Source organism: Rhinopithecus bieti, unplaced genomic scaffold (assembly GCF_001698545.2).
Source record: "Rhinopithecus bieti isolate Rb0 unplaced genomic scaffold, ASM169854v2 scaffold_68778, whole genome shotgun sequence".
NCBI lineage: Eukaryota > Metazoa > Chordata > Mammalia > Primates > Cercopithecidae > Rhinopithecus > Rhinopithecus bieti.
The window spans coordinates 1,531,105-1,538,428 of record NW_016827519.1 but is presented as its reverse complement, the minus strand read 5'-3'; positions in this window follow the sequence as shown (position 1 = coordinate 1,538,428).

Sequence of the window (7,324 nt, the reverse complement as noted above, 5' to 3'; positions counted from 1 at the left end):
GAATAGTCAGGAGAAAGAGAAGGTTTTGAAAAAAAAATAGTTAAAATTTTAAAACATTTAGTATCACTTGTCTGTGAAACATCTAAATAAAACAGGCCAGTAAATAGGTAAGCATGTGGGTCAGTATGTTATCAGATATCTGGCAGATATATGTTTACAATATATGTGTATGATATAGTTTGGCTCTTTGTCCCCACCCAAATCTCATGTTGAGTTGTAATTCCCAATGATGGGGAAGAGACCTGGTAGCAGGTGATTGAATTATGGAGACAGATTTTCCCCACCTGGTTCTCATGATAGTGAATGAGTTTTCATGAGATCTGATGATTTAGAAGAGTGTGGAACTTCCTGCTTTGCTCTGTCTCTTGCTTTGACATGTGAAGATTGTGCCTGCTTCCCCTTCACCTTCCATCATGATTGTAAGTTTCCTGAGGCCTTCCTAGACATGCCTCTTATACAACCTATGGAACTGTGAGTCAACAAACCTCTTATAAATTACCTAGTTTTGGTATGTCTTTATAGCAATGTGAGAATGGACTAATACAGAAAATTGGTACCAAAGAAGTGGGGCATTGCTATAAAGATATCTGAATATGTGGAAGTGACTTTGGAATGGGATAATGGGCAGAGGTTGGAAAGTTTTGAAGGCTCAGAAGAAGATAGCAAGATGAGGGAAGGTTTGGAACTTCCTAGAGATTTGTTGAATTGTTGTGACCAAAATGTTGATAATGATATGGACAGTGAAGTCCAAGCTGAGGTGGTCTCAGATAGAGATAAGAAACTTATTGGGAGCTAAGGTAAAGTTCACTCTTGATATGCTTTAGTAAAGAAACTGGCAGTGTTGTATCTCTGCTCTAGACAAATGTGGAATTTTGGACTTGAGAGACTTGATTTAGGGTATCTGGTGGAAGATATTTCTAAGCAGCAAAGTGTTCAAGATGTGGCCTGGCTGCTTCTAAAAGCCTACATTTATTTGCATAAACAAAGAAATGACCTGAAACTGGAACTTATATTTAAAAGAGAAGCAGAGCATAAAAGTTTGGAAAGTTTGCATAAACGTTTGGAAAATTTGTGGTGGAAAAGGAAAACCCATTTTGGGGGTAGAAATTTAAGGCGTCAGAAATTTGTGTGAATAAAGAAAAGCCAAATGTGAATAGCCAAGACAATGGGAAAAATGCCTCCCAAACATTTTAGTGGCCTTCACAGCAGCCCCTCACATCACAGGCCTGGAGGCCTAGGAGGAAAAAAATGGTTTTATGGGCCAGACCTTCAGCCCTGCTGCTCTGTGCAGTCTTAGAACATGGTGCCCTGCATCCCAGCTGCTCCAGCTCCAACCATGGCTAAAGGAGACCAAGGTCCAACTTGAGCCATTGCTTCAGAGGATGTAAGCCCCAAGCCTTGATAGCTTCCATGTGGTGTTGGGCCTGCAGGTGCACAGAAGGCAAGAGTTGAGTTTTGGGAACCTCTGCCTAGGTTTCAGAGGATGTACAGAAATGCCTGGATGTCCAGGCAGAAGTCTGCTGCAGGAAAGGAGCCCTCATGGAGAACCTCTACTGTGGAAGTGCAGAGGGGAATTGTGGGGTTGGAGCCCCCACACAGAGTCCCCACTGGGGCACTGCTTAGTGGAGCTGTGAGAAAAGGGCCACTGTTCTCCAGACCCCACAATGGTAGAGCCACCAACAGCTTACACCATGCACTTGGAAAAACTGCAGGCACTCAAAGCCAGCAGGTGAAAGCAGCTGCCGGGGCTGCAGAGACACAGGGGTGGAGATGCCCAAGGGCTTGGGAGCTACCCCTTGTATCAGCGTGTCCTGAATGTGAGACATGGAGTCAAAGGAGATTATTTGGGAACTTTAAGATTTAATGACTGCCCTGCTGGGTTTCAGACTTGCATGGGGCTTGTAGTCCCTTAGTTTTAGGCTGATTTCTCCATTTTGAGATGGGAGCATTTACCCAATGCCTGTGCCCTCATTGTATCTTGGAAGTAATTAACTTGACTTTGATTTTTACAGCTTAGTAGGCAGAGGGACTTGCTTTGTCTCAGATGAGACGTTGGACTTGAACTTTAGAGTTAATGCTAGAATGAGTTAAGACTCTCAGGGACTGTTTTGTAAGCATGATTGTGTGTGGAAATGTGAGAAGGATATGAGATTTCAGAGGGGCCAGGTGTGGAATAATATATTTTCTCTCTGTGTCTCCACCCAGAACTCATGTCGAATTGTAATTCCCAATGCTGAGAGGGTACTTTGTGGGAGGTGGTTGAATCATGAGAGTGGATTTTCCCTATACTATTCTCATAATAGTGAGTAAATTCTAATAAGATCTGATGGTTTAAAATTGTGTGGCACTTCCCTCTTTGCTCTCTCTCCCCTGCTCTGCATGTGAAGATTGTGCCTGCTTCCCCTTTGCCTTCCACCATGAGTGTAAGTTTCCTCAGGCCTCCCCAGCCTTGATTTCTATACAGCTGGCAGAACTGTGAGTCAATTAAACCTCCTTTCTTCATAAGTTACCCAGTCTCAGATGTCTTATAGCAGTGTGAGAATGAAGTAATACAGTATATTTGAGAGTCAGAAGTGCAGACAGTAATTAAGCCTTAGAATAAATAAGATCATCTGTGGAGAATCTGCAGTAATAAAATAAGAAGCTTAGGGCAGAACTACAAACAATACAGGATTTGGGGAATGAGCAGGAAAGAGATGGCTGCTAAAGAGAATAAGTTTTTGTAGCTTGAGAGTGAGAATAAAACCAAGAGAGCAGAGTGCCACAGAAGTGAAAGTTGAGTGAAGTGTCATAGATGTTAAAGGAAGCGCCACATATTACTTTCACAAGCGTTTAATTAAACAAATCAAGTCACTTGGTATCTCTGACTTCAGGGCGGCAGGGCAGTAAAATCTTACCTTGTACAGAGAAGAAATAAAACAAAAATATGAGTGAGAGCCATGACATCTATTGCACTTTGTAATAAATTATTCCTTCTGTTTTCAGCCCCACATCTCATTCCTGTCCTCCATTGCTGCACCAATGTTTTTTCTGAATTCCCTGGCTCTCCATGGTTCTTTGTGATGAATTTGCTTATTTCTTCCCTATATTCTTTTTGTACTAATATTCTAAGCTCTGCTCTGTTCCTACAGTAACCACTGCTTTTGTCCAACAGAATTTAACTGAGTTGCTTATTTACTGATGACATTTCGTGTCCCCTTCATTAACTAGAATGAAAAAAAACTAAAGTTTATATATATAATTTTTAGTAGGAGAGAGGCTATAAATATATGAGTCTAGTTTATTAACTTTCAAAAAAATTACATAATATTTATAATTTTAAAAATTTTACACTGGGCCAGGCACAGTGGCTCACTCCTGTAATCCCAGCACTTTGGGAGGCCAAGGCAGATGGATCATGAGGTCAAGAGATTGAGACCATCCTGGCCAACATGGTGAAACCCTGTCTCTACTAAAAAAAATACAAAAATTAGCCAAGCACGGTGGCGGGCAATATTGTCCCAGCTACTCGGGAGGCTGAGACAGGAGAATCACTTAAACCTGGGAGGCAGAGGTTACAGTGAGCTGAGCTTGCACCATTGCACTCCAGCCTGGTGACAGAGTAAGACTCCATCTAAAAACAAACAAACAAACAAGCAAACAACAACAAGAATGAGATTTTTACACTTATCACTTTCTTTGCCCTGAATAAGAAATCTTTGTCTACCTCCAAGCTGTGAAAATATTTTCCTTAAAATTTTATGGTTTTGACTTTTATGTTTGGGTACATTGTTAATGTAAAATTAAACCTTATATAGGGTCTGGGATGACAATAAAGTTTCAGTATTTTTCCATATAAGAATATGGACCATTTGTTTAAAGGATCCTTCCTTTCCCATTGAAAATCTTTTGTCACTTTGTCAAAACCCACACTATTTCAGTGTAGTCTATTTCTTTATTTTGTTCCATGATCTATTTGTCTATTTTTAGGATGTTACAGTATAGTTTTGATTACTCTAGCTTTATAGTGATACTTGAAGTCAAACAGTAAATGTCTTCCAATCTTTTTCTGGTGGTAATGGATACTGTACAGAACTGAGATCCTCAATAGCCATGAAAATTGTAGAATCCCAGAACAGCAGAGGCTAGGCCACAGCACTTAACCATCAAGAGAAAGGTGAGCATAATTCCCAAAATGAGCAGCAACAGGACACAAAATCGATGTGCAAAAATCACAAGCTTTCCTATACTCCAACAACAGGCAAACAGAGAGCCAAATCATGAATGAACTCCCATTCACAGTTGCTATGAAGAAAATAAAATACCTAGGAATACAGCTAACAAGGGAAGTGAAGGACCTCTTCAAGGAGAACTACAAGCCACTGCTCAAGAAAATCAGAGACGACACAAACAAATGGAAAAAAATCCATGCTCATGGATATGAAGAATCAATACTATGAGAATGGCCACACTGTTCAAAGTAATTTATAGATTCAGTGCTATTCCCATCAAAATACCATTGATATTCTTCACAGAATTAGAAAAAATACTTTAAAATTCATATGGAACCAAAGAAAGCTTGTATAGTGAAGACAATCCTAAGCAAAAAGAACAAAAGCTGGAGGCATCACGCTACCTGACTTCAAACCATACTACAAGGCAAGAGTAACCAAAACAGCATGGTACTGGTAAGAAAAATACAGACTTATAGACCAATGAAACAGAATAGAGAATTCAGAAATAAGACTGCACATCTACAATCAACTGATCTTTGACAAATCTGACAAAAGAACCAATGGGGAAAGGATTCCCCATTTAATAAATGGTGGTGGGAGAACTGGCTAGCCATATGCAGAAAATTGAAACTGGACTCCTCCCTTATACCTTATACAAAAATTAACTCAAGATAAGATTGAAGACTTAAATGTAAAACTCCAAATTATAAAGACCCTGGAAAAAAATCTAGGCAATACCATTCAGGACATAGACATGGCAAAGATTTCATGATGAAAATGTCAAAAGCAATCACAACAAAAGCAAAAATTGACAAATGGGATCTAATTAAACTAAAGAGCTTCTGCACAGCAAAAGACACCATCATCATAGTAAACAGACAATCTACAGAATAGGAGAAAATTTTTGCAATCTATCCATCTGACAAGGACCTAATATCCAGAGTCTACATGGAACTTAAAGAAATTTACAAAAAAAAGGAAAAAAATAACACATTAAAAAGTGGACAAAGGACACAAACAGACCCTTCTCAAAAAAAGACATACATGCAGTCAACAAACATATGAAGAAAAGTTCAACATCACTAATCATTAGAGAAATGCAAATCAAAACCACAATGAGATACCATCTCATGACAGTCAGAATGATGATTATTAAAAAGTCACCTATAGTCCCAGCTACTCAGGAGGCTGAGGCAGGAGAATGGCATGAACCCGGGAGGCAGTGCTTGCAGTGAGCTGAGATTGTGCCACCGCACTCCAGCCTGGGTGACAGAGTGAGACTCCGTCTCTAAAAAAAAAAAAAAAAAAAAAAAAAAAACAAGTGTTGGGGGGGTTGGGGGGGGAAGGGATGCTTTTGCACTATTGGTGGGAATGTAAATTGGTTCAACCATTGTGGAAGACAGTGTGGCAATTCCTCAAAGACCTAGAACCAGAAATACCATTTGACCCAGCAATTCCATTACTGGATATATCCCAGAGAAATATAAAACATTCTATTATAAAGATACGTGCACATGCATGTTTGTTGCAGTACTGTTCACAATAACAAAGACATGGAACCAACCCAAATGCCCAACAATGATAGACTGGATAAAGAAAATGTGGTATATATATACCATGGAATACTCTGCAGCCATAANAAAAAAAAAAAAAAAAAAAAAAAGAAACAACAGATGTTGGTGAGGTTGTGGAGAGATAGGTATGCTTTTGCACTATTGGTGGGAATGTAAATTGGTTCAACCATTGTGGAAGACAGTGTGGCAATTCCTCAAAGACCTAGAACCAGAAATACCATTTGACCCAGCAATTCCATTACTGGATATATCCCAGAGAAATATAAAACATTCTATTATAAAGATACGTGCACATGCATGTTTGTTGCAGTACTGTTCACAATAACAAAGACATGGAACCAACCCAAATGCCCAACAATGATAGACTGGATAAAGAAAATGTGGTATATATATACCATGGAATACTCTGCAGCCATAAAAAGGAATGAGATCATGTCCTTTGCAGTAATATAAATGGAGCTGGGGCCATTATCTTTAGTAAACTAACACAGGAACAGAAAACCAAACACCATATATTCTCACTCATAAGTGGGAGCCGAACAATGAGAACACAGGAAGGGGAACAACAGAGACTGGGGCCTGTCAGTGGAGGGGATGCAGAGAGAGAGCATCAGGGAAAATAGCTAATGCATGCTGGGGTTAATGCTTACGTGATGGGTTGATACACGCAGCAAACCACCATAGTACATATTTCCCTATATAACAAACCTGCACATACTGCACATGTTCCCTGGAAATTAAAATAAAAATTTTAAAAAATGGGCAGAAAGGTCATAATGACTTTCAAAAGTTCTGATTCGAAAGGATCTTGGATATGCCTTGTAGAGCATTGTCTTCCTAGAAGCAAAATAGATGAGCATCCAACAAATGTCAGCCACTCTAATAAAGCAATTTTCCATTGCCTAGTTCTAAACATCAGGCCAGTTCTAATCCCCAGATCCCATCAGTTAAAAGAAAAGTAAGTTTTCCTTGATAAAGGACCCTGAAATACCATAACAAGAAATAATAGTGGTGTTTCCTTCAGTTCTTCCTCAAACAGACTTAGGAACTTTATCTGGTATTTAGGAAAGGGAAAACCCTAGATTCTCAATATCTTTTGGATACAAGGTCCAAGCTGATGTTAATACCCAGAAAACAAAAATGCCATCATAGCTCTCCTATTAGAGTAGAGGTATACAGGGGTCAGGTAATAAATGGATTCCTGGTACAAGCCTGACTCACAATGGGTCCACTGCATCTAAGAGTTACCCATTGTTAACTCCCCTAGTTTCTGAACATCTATTTAGAGTAGGCAAATGCAGTCAGCAGAATCCTCAACTTAATTTCTTGATCTATGGAATAAAAGCAATTGCAATAAGAATGTTTTTATACTAGCTTAGAGTCTTATGGAGCTGGCTCGTCAGAATTGGTCTTATTGAAGCCCATCTTTCAGGTGGGCTTCCTGATATATGAGGAGTCTTCAAAAAGTTCACAGAAAAATCATATTATGAAGAAATTATGCATAGAATTCACTTTTTTTGTACTAGAATAAACTTA